The sequence below is a fragment of the Pinus tabuliformis genome, chromosome 2_2 (assembly GCF_031772625.1).
Source record: "Pinus tabuliformis cultivar Carrire ecotype Pingquan chromosome 2_2, CPIR1, whole genome shotgun sequence".
NCBI lineage: Eukaryota > Viridiplantae > Streptophyta > Pinopsida > Pinales > Pinaceae > Pinus > Pinus tabuliformis.
The window spans coordinates 431,722,454-431,739,293 of NC_142300.1; positions in this window are offsets into that span (position 1 = coordinate 431,722,454).

Genomic DNA, 16,840 nt, shown 5'->3' on the forward strand with positions numbered 1-16,840 from the left:
TATTTGGAACCAAATCAGTTTGTATGGTATCAATGGCTTTGCTCTCGTAAACAATTTATCACTTGGGCAATTTTTACGGAAGAATTGATAGCACATTATGAGGATACAAAAAGCAACACTTTTTTTAGCCAATTGATAAGTCTCAAACAAAAGGGTTCAATAATGGAGCACATTGAGGAGTTCCAAAAATTGAACATAAGGGTAAAAGATATTCCAGAGGAGCATAGGATTGATGTGTTCATAGGGTCTTTAAAGGATAATATCCAACATGATGTTCGCCTTTGGGAACCTGATTCATTAGAGAAGGCATTCAGGTTAGCAAGAAAAATGGAAAGCAAAATTATGGCAACCAGGAAGCATACCACTCACAACTATAAAGACGGAAGTGTTGTTTCCCCTAGTCTTCCACAACCTATAAGGTTGACACCACAACAATTGGAAGAAAAAAGAGCAAAAGGGCTTTGTTACAATTGTGATAGCAAATACACTAAAGGTCATAAGTGTGCTGAGAAGAAATTATTCTACATAGATTGTGAAGAGGAAGAAGAAAAGGAGCAAGAAAGGTCAAAAGAAGAGGATATACTCCAGGAACAAAGCCTAGATGAAGAACAAATAAATCCGACCATATCTTGTAATGCATTGGCGGGAATTACCACTCCTCAAACCATCAAGATAGAAGGACAAATCAAGAAGAAAAAGGTAATAGTGTTGATTGATTCAGGAAGCACCCACAATTTTATTCATTGTAGGGTAGCAAAAGAATTGAATTGCTTCCTATATCCAGCACCAGAGTGTCAAGTGATGATTGCAAATGGAGGAACAATAAATTGCTCTGGAAAGTGCCATAATATCAAGCTATCCATGGGAGAATATGTATTGACTAGCCCAATGCTTTCCATTCCAATGGGAGGTGCTGATGTTGTACTAGGAGTCCAATGGCTACAATCCTTGGGTACAATAGCTTTTAATTTTCAAGAACTTTTCATCAAATTTTCTACGGAAGGAAAGGAAGTTGAATTAAGGGGTATTGCAGGGAAACCAGGAAAGATAATCAGCTCTAATGGTATGACAAAGCTTCTAAAAAAGGAGCAAAGAGGTGTAATTGCACAATTATGTTCGCTAGATGTTTCCACATTGGAATCATCTATTTCTCCAGATCTCCAAAAAGTCCTGGACAATCATTCCAAGGTATTTGAGACTCCCAAAGGTCTCCCACCTATGCGTGATCATGATCATGCTATTCATCTGATTCCAGGAAGTGTTCCTCCAAACATCAGGCCGTACAGATATCCCTATGTCCAAAAGAGTGAAATTGAACGTATGGTTGCAGAAATGCTAGAGGCTGGTATAATTCAACCGAGTCAAAGTTCTTTCTCTGCTCCAGTAGTATTGGTGCACAAGAAGGATGGATCATGGCGCATGTGTCCGGATTATAGGGAGCTCAACAAGCTCACTATTAAAGATAAGTTCCCCATTCCTGTCATTGATGAATTACTGGATGAATTGCATGGATCAATTTACTTCACCAAGTTGGATCTTCGTTCAGGATATCATCAAATCAGAATGAAGATTGAAGACATTCCGAAAACAGCATTTAGAACTCATGAGGGTCATTATGAATTTTTGGTCATGCCTTTTGGCCTTACCAATGCACCTTCAACATTTCAAGGTTTGATGAATTCAATTTTCAAACCATTCCTTAGAAAATTTGTGTTAGTATTTTTTGATGATATACTAATCTACAACAAGTCTTGGAAGGATCATGTTGAACATGTTGACAGGGTGCTACAACTATTGGAGGAGAAACAATTATATGCAAAAAGATCCAAATGTTTCTTTGGAGTCCAGGAGGTGGAATATTTGGGTCATATTGTATCTCATGAAGGAGTTAAGGTAGACCCTAGCAAAATTAAAGCCATTAAGGAATGGAAAATCCCCACATCCATAAAGCATCTGCGAGGATTTCTTGGGTTGACAGGGTATTATCGCAAGTTTGTTAAGAATTATGGGAGAATAGCAGCACCTCTAACAACATTATTGAAGAAAGATGCATTTTCATGGACTCCGGAAGCAACAAAGGCCTTTGAACATCTTAAAGAGGCAATGTGCCAAGCACCGGTCTTAGCTACACCGGACTTCACAAAAACCTTTATTGTGGAATGTGATGCTTCAGGAAATGGAATTGGTGCTGTTCTAATGCAAGATGAAAGACCCATTGCTTTTGAAAGTCGTCCAATCAAGGGAAAGTTTTTAAGAAAAGCTATTTATGAGAAGGAAATGTTGGCAATACTCCATGCACTTAAGAAATGGCGACCCTACCTAATGGGAAGACACTTCAAGGTAAAAACGGATCATGATAGCCTTAAATACTTTTTAGAACAAAGATTATCCTCTGAAGAGCAACAAAAGTGGGTCACAAAGATGTTGGGTTATGACTTTGAAATCATCTACAAAAAAGGGAAGCAAAATGTGGTGGCAGATGCACTCTCAAGAAAGGATGAGGATGTGGAAGCATTGTTGTGCGCCATTTCTATTATCCAACCAGATTGGATAAACGAAGCAAGGGAGGAATGGAAGAATGACGAAGAAGTGTGGGCACTTATTCGAAAGTTACAACAAGATTCCAGTACATCTGATACATTTAGCTGGCAAAATGATTCGTTATGGTACAAAGATCGCTTATACCTCTGTAAGAATTCCCAGCTAAAACAAAAGATTCTTATGGAATTGCACACTTCTCCCTTAGGAGGGCACTCAGGATTTTTAAAAACTTACCACAGGGTTAAGAAGGAATTTTTTTGGGATGGCCTTAAATCAGATATTCAAAAGTTTGTGGTGGAATGTTTGGTTTGCCAACAAAATAAAGTTGAAACAATTAAGACACCGGGTCTATTACAACCTTTATCCATTCCAAGCCAACGTTGGGAGGAGGTTTCAATGGATTTTATCACAGGTTTACCCAAGTCTGAGGGAAAGAGTGTCATCATGGTGGTAGTTGACAGACTTACCAAGTATGCACACTTTTGTGCATTATCACATCCATTTAAAGCCAGTACAGTTTCTACTGCATTTATGGAAACAATTCAAAAGCTACATGGAAACCCAAAGATTATTGTAAGTGACAGAGATCCCATTTTCACTGGAAATTTTTGGACAGAATTATTTTCTTGTCTTGGTACTCAGTTAGCTCATAGCTCATCTTATCATCCTCAATCTGATGGGCAAACTGAGATAGTAAACAAATGTTTGGAAGGATATCTTCGTTGCTTTGTATCTGATAAACAGACACAATGGGTCAAATGGTTGCCTCTGGCTGAATGGTGGTATAACACTTCCTTCCATACAGCAACAAAAATGACCCCATTTATGGCACTTTATGGGTATCAACCACCATCCATCACATCATATTTAAGAGAAAATTCTAAGGTTCAAGCAGTGGAACATCACATCGAACATCAACAACAAGTCCTCCAACTCTTAAAGGATAACCTCGTGTTGGCACAGAATAGAATGAAACAACAGGCAGATCAACATCGCAGTGAAAGAAGTTTTGATGTAGGTGATTGGGTATTCCTACGGCTACAACCATATAAGCAAATGTCCCTCAAGCAAGCTAAGAAGGATAATAAATTATCACCAAAGTATTATGGTCCGTACAAGGTGTTGCAAAAGATTGGTACTATGGCATACAAATTGGAGCTTCCTGCAGCTTCTCGATTGCACCCAGTTTTCCATGTTTCATGTTTAAAGAAGGTTATAGGCGACAAGCTCCCAGTTCAAACAATATTGCCAGAACTTGACGAGGAAGGAAAAATTATATTGGAACCGGAAGCAGTCACAGAAACAAGAACTCGACAGCTACGAAATCGATCAATTTCAGAGTATCTTATCAAGTGGAAGAACTTATCCGCTGAAGATTCCACATGGGAGGATGAGAATTTTATGCAGAAGTATCCAGAACTACTCAAGCGTTGAGGACAACACTTTTTTGAAGGAGAGGGGCATGTTGGGTCCCTATAATACTAGTGATTACCCCATTACTATTGTAGTTATACCCCTTATTAATATTGTTGTGCCCCTATTGCCCCCATATTGTTATTACTGTGCCCCATAAAATCCCTCTATTGTTATTTTTGTGGCTTTATATTATTATTGTTAGGTCGGTTGGATTATATTGTGACTCCTTAGACTCCTATATATAGAAAGGAGGTTTTGTCATTTGAATCATCCAAGAATTGTTCATTTATGTAATGTAAAGGAGGTTGCCCCCTCAAAGAGGCTGAATTCTAAGGTGTTGATCTATCTTTTCTATCTTTTCTTGAGCTGGTTTCATAACAAAGAGAATGCAATCCCTGCATCTAATGAGAAACATGAACAACAAAGGTGGAAGAAGGATGTCTCGAAGATCAAATGCTTTAGGTGTGGTGAAATGGGTCACTACGCAACACAATGTCCTCTCAGGAAGAAGGAAAAATATGAGAAGCACGATCCGAAGGCTGCACCCACAAAAATCGAGGAGGACAATTTTGCCATGACAGTTGGGATACCTCCACAAAGGAGGTGGGCTAATTTAGAGTTGTAATTCGAAAGAGCTACAGATAGGCAGGATCCTTGAGGAGCCCACCTCTCAGATCAATTTCTTGCTACGGGAGACCAGATTAGAAGTAGCAAGATGGACCAGTGTCAATTGGTGCAGAGGAGTGTTTGAGCGATAGATGCAGTGGTTAGAACGTCAAGTCTAAGCGGTTTAGTGTAAAGTTGCAGTAATGCAGGGAGGCACAGTGCAGTGGCAGTAGCAACACAATGGCTTTAGAGGAATAGCGTGGGACTAGCAACAATTAGATCTACAGCCTCAAGATGCATCTATGCTAAACACTTGTTCAAATTTTGGGATGTTTTTCAGTTGCAGTGCATATGAAGTGTTAGTAGTGGCATTGCTAGCAGCAACACAAATGCAACACTTGAGAGGGCGCTATAGTACGGATGCAATATTGATAGTGGAAATGTCAGCAATAGTAAAATTGTAGTAGCAATGCAGTAGTTAGTGGACAACATGTTAGACATCAACAACGTAGAGGACGATGTTATGAAGTTAGGGTGATGCTTTAGTGGGAGGCATTGCTAGAGCACATTCTTCGCTAAGAGAGAGTGCTGATTTTTGGTAGCATCGGATGTGCTCTAAGTCTCAAATTTTACAAGGAGGTTTTGGTACATGTATTCCAAAGAACCCAGAAAGCGTTTTGGGAAATTCCACTTGGAGATAGTTTTATTAAAATAATTAATATTTTTTAATTGGCCCCTAAGTCTAAACTTACGTAATTAAAATAATTAATGGGTATTAATCTAACTTTGGATGTAACTTCTAGAAGAAGACGAGGATCAAGTATAAATGATCTTAGTGATTGATTAGCCTCTAATCTCGGCCATTGAATGTCAACGAGAAGATTATTTAAGGAGGCTTGACGGTCATTAGGAAGACACACTGAGAGTTGATCAGTCAGATTGAATCGCTGAGTTAGAGAGCAACGCAGTGATTTCGTGGTGATCATGCAAAGAGGAGGAGAAATAGTTTTGGCTGGAGAATCTTCTCTAGAGCCAAGAATACACAACAGAGAGGTAGAGAAAGACGTAAAGGAGGCAACGCAGTGCCTAGTGAGAGTGACGTAGAGCTAGGAAGGGCTCACGCAGAGCAGTGTAGTGCCTTCCAAGCAGAAGTCCGAGATTTCACTGGGGGTTTGATATTCTGAGCCGGGAGGGCGGAAGTCAAAGCTCCTGACAGCAAATCGATCCAACAGAGAGGTGACATAGTGCTTCAAAGGTAGTGATGCAGGCCCACGCAGTGACTACATAGGGGCAGTGTAGAGGTAGCCAGGGATTCATTGGTTCAACTGTTAGATCAGCCGAGACTTGCAGTGTAGAGTGAGGTAATCTCACTAATTTCTTCTGCTGAGTGATATTCTCTATATTGGATTGCCAGCGAGGCATCCAGAGTTTGTATTTAGAAATAACTTCTTCTTGATAATAAAAACCCTCAGATTTGTTGCACTGGTTTTCCCGCATTGGGTTTTTCGGGGACATTTGTCCAAGAATAACTTTGTCAATTGTGTTGTATTTTTCTTCTTGCTCAGTTTCTTGTGTCCGCATTATATTTAATTAAGTGAAAGCGGTAGTGTATGTATTTCGATATTTGTCGTAGGAAACTGCAAGTAGTTTGTTTAAAGGAATTTAACGCATAGGAGAAATATCATTAGTTGCTGCAGTAGGGATTCCGGTTTAGGAATTCTCACAAGATGGATCTGTGCTATTTCTTAATAATATTATTTATATTATATAATTTTCACACTTTTACTTATAAAAGTATTCACATTTTTAATTTTATCAAAACCTTGATTTAATATCTATGGAATATTTTTAGTAATAGTGATGATAGAGGATTTAGATATAAATCAAAGTAATTATAACTTTTTTGCTTTTAAATTTAACTAAAAAATGTTATACAATAAAATATTTATAAAATATTTTGTTTGTGAAATGAGTTACGGCTTTTGGGCATGTGGTATTGATAAGTCGTGATATTGGCCCATGATATTGTAACAAAGGCTATATACAAGTTAATAATATCCATGGTAAAGTGGGGGTTAATATCTATGGTTAAGAATCTTGTTGCATTGTAAGTTTATTGAAGTATTAAGTTTTTATGTGCATATTAATTAAATTTAAATATGATTACAAAATCATTATTTAATTTATATGGTAAAATGGATCTTAATTTATAGCTGCTATTTATATTATATATTTTAATGTGATATGCATATTATGATTTTTTTTTGTTTGTTTAAGTTTGTTTGCATTTTTTATTAATAAAAACCAAATTACAATATAAGAAATTGGATTTTATTATTTTTAACTTTTTCTTATTGATTGAGCCAACATTTAAATGTTTACAATTATTTATGGACACTACAACATCTCTCCATACTGGGTTCTATATTACTTTTAACCTTTTATTTTTTTTATGAGCCCACATGTAAATGTTTACAAACATTTAGACCACTACAACATTGCCCCATACTGGTTGTAAGGCGTCTTTTAACGCAATAAATGATATAAAAACTATAGTTTGTTTCTTCTCTATTTGTATTTACATCTTAAAAGAATCATTTTGGATATGGATCCTAAAGTGGCCCAAATAACGCTTGGTGGTAGCTTGGACAACCATGGGGAGGATAAACATTTGGTCCATAACATCCTCATGCATCCCTCGATGTCTCTATGGAACATTAACACCTCTCATACACCCTCAACAAATGTACAATGATGTAATGTGTTCTACATTTGCGTTGAGGTGAAATCACCTTTTGTTTATTGATTACGTAATAGGAGTTTGGTCTGAGTTTAAAATTTGGGTTTGTAGGCCTCACACCTAGTCAGTGCATGTATTGTTAACCCATCTCTTCTTTGGAATCATAAGAGGTAAAAAAAAATAAGTGACACCCAACACAAAAACTATAGATAACTTGTTGAGCAAATAAAAAGGAAACTCTTTGTCATTGTTAAGGGGCCACTCAACTACCATGTATGCTGAACACTTTTGGTTTGCATGAATCTTCTAATTGATGTACCATTAAAATATTGTGATTTCTATCACCTCTAATATGATCATTGGTTTTGGGGCTGCAAACTTTTTTTTGGTAAAGCACATTCCAAACATATCGATCATGCATTTGCTCTAGTTAAGCATGTAGTTGGCCTTCTGCTTGGCGAAATGGTCTAATGATGATCTTGAGGGTATTGGCAAAAGATGTTGAATTAACTTTCTGCCATGTTTAAATTTACACAATTAGGTGCCTTAAACCACTCAAACATAAATCCTTTGTTTTGGAATGGAGGTCTATAAGTTTTATCTCTTGGCTTAGGAGCATTCTAGTGTCGATGTTCATCCATGATTAGGTCTTCATGTTCATGAGTGTTTTGGGGTTGACATTGATTTACTTTATGATCCCAATGGATTATTGTACAATTTGTTCTCTGTTTGAGTCCATTATAGGTGAAAAAGTTAGAGCTAATTGGCAAGTTTTACAATGGTGATTTGGGGTCTAGAAACTTTCAAAGCTTCTTTAAAGCCTTAAATGACCATTTTTGGGATCAATTTTTTTGAACAAATTTCTAACATTTCAATGTTGTTTTACACTTGCTTTTCAATAGTGTAAATATTACCTAAATCAAAATTTATATGAGAAAGTGATGCCTCCCTTAAGTCAACCTATCTTTTCAACCACCTTGATACTGTGCGGGCAACATGTTAGCCTCAATTACTTACACATATAGAGCTAGTCACATATGGACTTTCAAGAAATTTATAAAGGGTCTAAAACCTTAACCCTATCAAGAAATGAGGCAAGCGAAAGCCAAAACCCTAATTCTATATGGATATTAAGCTAGATGATATACTAGGATGCTAGGGAATGACATTGTTCCATTTTTATGATATTGTTTATAATTATATAGTTGAACGGAACATCTAGAAGTAGGATTTTGGAGCAAAACAAAGAAGTGGAGGATCTTTTGGTAGACATACCAGCCACAATGTCCATAGCAACTTCATAATGATTGCACTATATTTATTCATTGTAATAATGCAATCATTAACTTCATAACAATTGCACTATGTTTGTTGAATGTAACAGTGTAATTGTTATGGAGTTTCTATGAACTATTTAATATAATGATACTTGGAAGAAAGAAAGAAACGACAATTAGGGATTGGTTTTACAAACATATAAGGCAATTCATTAAACTAAATGTGTAGGTTTTAACCCTCTACCGAAATTACCAGCAGACTAATTCTAAAAACAAAAAATAAACAATGACAAGAATATAAAACAAATACAAAGAGATTTTCCTCTGAATCCAAAAACTGGGATTACCAGATTGATTTTTCATTATGTTCCTTTCAATGTTACAATACATATATATACATGTCGAAACATTCATAAACCCCAATCCATTAACCTTGGATTAGAACATAACCGTAGTTCCCTTGAACGGATCTAAAAAATACTATGGGCCGAAAACCATCATGCCCAAAACCATGTGTAAAACCCATGCACAAAACCATAGGTAGGTTTGCCCACCTAATATAAGGTCCAAAAAACTTTTTCCCAGGGCGCTGCGCTGAACCCCATGCAAGGGAGCTACTGCCCCCCTGAAACCCCCCGACAGAGGGGGTTGTGCCTGACGCAACAAACGGGGGTGGGCCTTGTCCCCCTTATGACCCTTCCATGTGTGCGACTTTTTGTGCAAAGAATATAACACACACCCAACATTCTCCCACTTATTTTCTTTTCCATACAGGGGGTCACAGGGGAGCTTAGTCATTTGTCAAGTCCTGCAACGCCAATTGTTTCTCTACACCAGAAAACTTCTCAGTTCTCACAGACTTCGTCAATGCATCTGCAACATTGTTCAAAGTGTCCACCTTTACTAGAAACACCTTTTTTCCTCAACCATATCCCTCATAAATTGATATTGTGACATCAATGTTCTTCGTCTTTGAATGATAAGCATGATTTTTTTCCAAGAAAATTGTGCTTTGACTGTCGCAGTCTATCCTTTTAGCTCGTTGTACTAACCCCATACTTGAACACAATCTTTACAACCAAACTGCTTCCTTGCTTGCATGAGTGGCTTATTCAAATTATTTAGTTGAAATATCCATTACAGACTGTCTTTTGCTCATCTAAATGACTGCACCTCTAAATAGGTTAAACACATACCCACTTGTAGATATTCTTTGATCCAGATCTCCAGTCGATTCTGCATCAACAAAGCCATGAATGTCCAAAACTCTGTCCAATCTTGGTGTTCCTTGGTAGCACAGACCATAATCACTAGTGCCATGCAAATACCTGAAAACCCGCTTCACAGTTGTCTAATGCTCATTTCCTCGTTTTGACATAAAACTGCTTAATACTCCCACTGCATGTGCAATGTATGGTCTATTACAAACTACTGCATACATCAGGCTACCGACTGCACTTGCGTATGGAACATGGGACATGTCCTCTTCCACTTCTTGTGTCTTGGGACATTATTCAATAGATAACTTTACACCTACATGAATAAGAACCTTCACCGGTTTACTATCTTGCATATTGAACCTCTACAATATTGTCTCGACATACTTTCTCTGGTTTAACCAAAGCTTCCTCTTTGCCCGATCCCATTTAATTTCCATGCCCAAAATATAGTTTGTGGCACCAAGATCTTTCATGTCAAATTTGGAGGACAATTGGGTCATCAAATACTGGATAATTTCTTTGTCATTTCCAATGAACAACATATCATCCACATACAAGACTAGATAAATAACATGGTCACCAATTAATTTAAAATACTCATAATGATCCACTTTTCTTCTGGTGAATCCAAGTCCCATATATATGTATCAAATTTTTGATACCACATCCTTGATGATTGTTTTAACCCATACAAAGACTTTTTAACCTACATACTAGTTCTTTCTTTCCCTTCACCGCAAAGCCTTCAGGTTGCTTCATGTAAATCACTTCTTCCAAATCCCCATGAAGAATTGTTGTCTTCACATCCATCTGTTCTACCTCAAAATCAAAAGCAACAACAACCAATAAAAGTAATATAATAGAAGCTACCTTGGCAACACGAGAAAAAATGTCACCAAAATCAATTCCCGACACCTGGGAATAACTTTCTGCTACCAATCAAGCTTTGTATTTTTCCACCTTTCCTTCTGCATTCATCTTCTTCTTAAATTCCCATTTACTTCCAATGGGTTTCCTTCCAGCCGACAACTCCACTAGATCCCAAGCCTCATTTTTGTCCAAAGATACGATTTCATCAACCATGGCCTCTTTCCAGAGTTTTCCATCCTCTGAATCTACTGCCTCCCTGACAGTTCTGGCATCCTCATCAGTGATAGATAAAGAAAAAATTGAACATAAAGCAAATGGACTATACCTTTCTGGCTGCTTTATTTCTCGAACTGATCTTTTCACATCTAGAGTTTGTGGCTCTTCATTTTCTGATTCTTGTTCTGTTGTAGAGTCTGGTTCTTCCTCTAGCTCAAACTCTATCTTCTCACATTCCTTTGGTAAGACTTCATGTTTAATAAAATCTTTCACCTCTCTAAACATCACATCTCGGTTGTACACAACCTTCCTTGTTTATGGGTTCCAAAGCTTATAACCTTTTAAACCATCATTATACCCAATAAAGGTGCACTTTTCAAATTTACTATCCAACTTGGTTCTCTTCTCCTTAGGAACATGTACATATGCATTACAGACAAATACCTTCAGATGTGAAAGAGAGTGTTTCCTATCAGTCCATACCTCATGTGGAGTCTTATCCCGCAACACAAATGAAGGTGATCTATTAACTAGGTAACATGTACTCTTCACTAGCTCTGCCCAAAATTTCTGTCCTAACTTGACACCGTTGAGCATGTTTCTTCCCTTTTCCATCAATGTCTTGTTCATTCTTTCTGCAACTCCATTTTGTTGAGGTGTGTATGGAGTATTCTTTTACCATTCTATACCACACTTCTTACATAACTCTTCAAATTCTTCCTTGTAGAACTCTCCACCATTATTTGTCCTCATCGCCTTTATCTTCTTCTCTGTCTGGTTTTCCACTAAAGCCTTAAATTCTTTAAACCTGTAAAACAATTTAGATTTCTTCTTGAGGAAATATATCCATGTATTTCTTGAGAAGTCATTTATACGTCTTTATCTTCTTCTCTGTCTGGTTTTCCACCAGATCTTTAAATTCTTTAAACCTGTCAAAGAATTTAGATTTCTTCCTAAGGAAATATATCCATGTATTTCTTGAGAATTCATCTATAAATGATACATAGTACATAGAATTACCCAGCAATGGAACCAACATAGGTCGAAACACATCACTATGCACTAGTTCTAATATCCCTTTCGCCCTATTAGCACCAGTGGAGAAACTCACCCGATTCTGCTCTCCATAGACAAAATTTTCATCGAAATCAAAATCCAGAGAGAAATTAGACATACCTTCTAACATACCATTACTATGAAGTATTCGAAGTCCCTTGTGTCCAATATGTCCAAGCCTTTTATGCCATATAATGGTCTTTTCTCTAGAGACCACTAGATTTTCTGCTCCACTTTCAGGAACAACAAAACTATTTCACCCATCAATAACAATACTACCCATAAGCTTGTAAAATTTTTCAATCTAAACTCCCTGCATCAACACCTATGCTCCCTGAACCATCTTGCAAGTATATTTCTTAAACACTGTTTTTACACCTGAATCATCCATCTTGCTTACAGAAATTAGATTTCTGATCAATGAAAGAGTATGTAGAACACCAGGAAGTGTTTTGATCATTCCACCTTGCAACTTCAACTTGACTTTTCCACGTCCGATGATTTTGTCCCTCCTTTCATCCCCTAAGAAGACATCAACACCATCATATTTCTCATACTCACAGAACCACTCCCTGTGGGGAGTGAAGTGAAAGGATGCACCTGAGTCAATCAAGCATGCCTCATGATCTACATCTGTACTTGAAGAAGAAGCCAAGTACACATCCCCACCTTCATCTGAGGTGGTTTTCATCTCTGCAAAAGAAGCATCAATAGATCCCTTTCCTTTCTCAGGAGCTTTAGATCTATAATCATTTTTGAAGTGTCGTTCCTTTTTGCATTTCCAGCACACCATTACAAGTTTTCCTAGAGATTTAGATCTCCCTCTAGATTTAGATCTCCCATTTAAGGACTTATTTTTGTTTCTATTCTAGGACCGTCCTCCTATAGACAAAGCATCTCCATTCTGGCTCTCCATAATTTTCTATCTCATCTCCTTCGACAACAAGGATGAGATTATTTCATCAAACTTCAAGGTAGTTGTATTGCTACCTATTGCAACAACCAGACCATCCCATGAATCTGGTAGAGAACACAAAAAACTAATGCACTTATCTTCATTTGAAATTTTAATATAAAAAACAATTGTCTTTCCACAGTATTAAAAGCGTTCAAATTCTTTGTCACCGAGTCTCCATGCTTCATTATCAGGGTATACAACTTTTTCTGCATGAATAATTTATTCACTAGAGACTTAAATTGGTACAAAGTCCATAACTTGACCCACAAATCCTTCACCGTAGCTTCCCTTGATACATTCAACAACACTAAATCTGAGATACACAACCGTATGATGCTCTTTTCCTTTCGATCCAACTTCGCCCAACCTTCTACTGAAATTTCCGTTAGTTTAGTACCGAGATCTACCACGATTCATTGATATTTATCCACCAACAAATCCTCCATCTTGAGTTTTCACAACTCAAAATCTGACCATTAAATTTTTCGATCTCTATCTTTCCACTGATTGTCATCTTCTTTCACTGTAAGAATCGATCCCGCAGATCTCCTATTGAACAGGGTCTACCACAGGCCCAAGCAAAACCCCTCAACAGCAAAGGCATCCCCTTGAAGCCGAAACAACTTTGATACCAAATGTAGGTTCTAATCCTGTACATAAATTACTTGCAAACGAATTCTAAAAATAGAAAATAAATAATGTCGAGAATATAAACAAATACACAAAGATTTTTCCCTGAATCCCAAAACCAAGATTACTAGATTTATTTTTCATTATGTTCCTTTCAATGTTACAATAAATATATATACATGCCAAAGCATTCATAAGGCCCAATCCATTAACCTTAGTTTAGAACATAACCGTAGCTCCTTTGACTAGATCTACAAAATACCATGGGAAGAAAACCATCATGCCCAAAACCATGTGAAAAACCCATGCACAAAACCATAGGTAGGTCCGCCCACCTAATATAGGGTCCAAAATAATGTTCCCGGGGTGTTGCCCTGGACCCCATGCAGGAGGGCCACCGCCTTCCTCAAACCCCTCGACAGGGGGGGCTATGCCCAGTGTAATGAACAGAGGTTTCTATCGCCCCCCTTATGAGCCTCCCCATGCGTGCGGCTAGTTGTGGAAAGAATATAACACACACCTAACAAGATGATTAAACATTGGAAAAAAAGTGGGGAATTGCTTCAAAGTAAATGAGGAACACTCTCAAATTGCAGAAGGATGACGTGTGGAATGAATTGATGATTATTTCTTGTTGTTGTAGAACCATGTATATATGTGGTTGTTGGAAGCTCAATAATCTAACCGTTTAAGCATTTATTTAGGATTAACAATTTCATTTATGGATTTTGTAAGCCACTCTTCAATGTATTCCTTCATTGGCAGTACTGTTATATGTTGTTTAACAATTAACATGCATATTTCTTTCTCTAGCTCCAACACATCTAATTGTAGTTGTTCCATTGCAACCAATTAGTCCTTGTTTTCATTAACGAAAGTGACCAACTATTTCTTGATTTGAGCTTCGAGAAACTCAGTTAAGTGTTTGAGTAAATAGGGTATTCCATACAAGACAAACACCTTCAATAGCCACTCACATAACTAGATCAAAATCACAACACTAATATTTTTACATTGTCAAAACCTTTTGAGAGAGAAATAGTCCATGACTCCAGCCAATGCAACCACTTTAGGAAATTTTATTAATGCAAAAGAAAACATTTTACATAAGGGGCTTCTCACAATTGATCCTCATCCATGATCCCCCACGGCCTTTAAATAGAGATCATAGATCAATTGGGTGTTAATTCATAAATCAATAATTGTTAGTATCGAGGAGAATATGAGTCATCTAGACACTTATTGTCTAAAACATATCGTGGCAATCGAATTACAATGCAACAAACAACATAAACTTTGAAATAGGAACTTATACGATTACCCGTTTATTTTAGGTAGCAAAAAAATCATTCGATTTTGAAAAACGTTGATTTAGAATACATTTTTTTCGGAGCATATTTTTGACACTTTAAATTTTCTTATGTATCAAATATAAATATTTGTTTTTAAATGTTAGTGATTTTCACGCTGATTTTGAAACGTGTTGATGCAACATCAACCCATTGTTTTAGAGGGCTTACTTTTGACACTTTAATTTTTCTAATGTATTAAGTGTGGATATTTTTTTTAATGTTATATTTTTTTACACTTTAAATTTTTTTATGTCCAATTATTTTTTAAATGTTGATTACTTAACACATTTTCTAGTTGTCTTATTTCTCATTTTTTAAATGTTGAATACTTAAAAAAACAAATATAAAAAAATATATAAAAAAGACACAAGAAACATAAAAAATGTAAAAAAAAAAAAATATTTTGTAAACCATAAAAAATTTGAAAAAAAACTAAAAAACAATTTTTTTTAAAACCCATAAAAATAAATAAATAAAAATACACAAATTTTAAAAAACTGTTAAAAAAAACTAAAAATATATAAAAAAAATTAAAAACAAGCCTGATTTAAAAAATGAAAAACTAAAAAATTAACCAAAAAACTTAAAACCATTTTAAATAATTATTATTATTATTTTTTTTAACAAACAAACAAAAAAATTAAATACTAGTAAAAATAAATTAAAAACATAAAAAAATTCATATTAAACATAAACAAATCATATTTAAAAAAAAAAAATTAATTAAAAAAGAAATTAAAATCTTAAAAAGTGAAATTATTAACAATACTTTAAAATAAATAAATAAAAAATTTGGAGCGCAACTCTGCCGGCCCACAACCCCACCCCTCGGGCCCGGCGGGAGCTGCCGCTCCAATTTATTTATTTTTTAATGTATTGTTAATATTTATTTTTTAAGATTTTTAGTTGTTGTTGTTGGTTTTTTTTTTAAATATGATCTTTCTTGTTTTAATAGTTTTTAATTTTTTTGTTTGTTTGTTTGTAATTTTGTTTTTAAATTATTGAAAATTGTTTTAAGTTTTTTGGTTAATTTTTTTAAAATCAAGTTTGTTTTTTATTTTTTATTTTTTATTTTTGTTAATTTTTTTTTAATAGTTCTTTTAATAGTTTTAAAAATTTGTGTATTTTTATTTATTTATTTTTAGAGTTTTTGATTTTTTGTTTTTTCAAGTTTTTGTTTTTTGATTTTATTTTTTAAATATGTTTTTCTTGAAAATATGTTTTTGTTATTATTTGTTTCTTTATATTATTCTTATTATTATTTTTTTATTTTTTTAATTCTTATTTTTATAGGTTAATTGTGTTTTTTTTTTGTTTTTTTACATTTCTATGATTGTTTTTTTTTTTGTCTTTTCTAGGTTAATTTTGTTTTTGTTTTTATTTTTAATTTCATGGTTGATTTTTTTTTTGTCTTTTTTTTATATATTTGATTTTTTTGTCATTTTTATAATTTTTTTGTTTTTTAATATATATTTTTATTTACTTTTTGTTATTTTTGTTTCTTTTTATTATTTTAATTTTTGTTTTTATTTTTAAATTTATGTTTTTATTGTTCTTTTGAAATTTTAATGTTTTTTGGAGTCATAATAAAATCTTTTATGCCATTATTTCAAAATGTTAAAAATTTATCTTGAAAAAAAGCAGACGTTATTTCAAAATCAAAGCATCAACACTTTTCATTTTTAGGGTGTTTTTTTGCACAAAAAATTGGTTTTCATTGCCATTTTTAAAACATATTGAAAATTTACCCTAGAAAAAAAGTATTATTCCAGCATCAGCACTTTTCATTTTCGAGTTGATTTTTCATGTTTTTGGGGGATTTTTTGGCTAGAGTTCTCACTTTGAGTTTATAGTTCCCGTTGCAAAGTTTACATTGTTAACTAATGCATGCCAAAGAAACACACCAAGAAACACACTTTTACTTAATAGACACATTAGACCAAGTTGAACTTAACTGA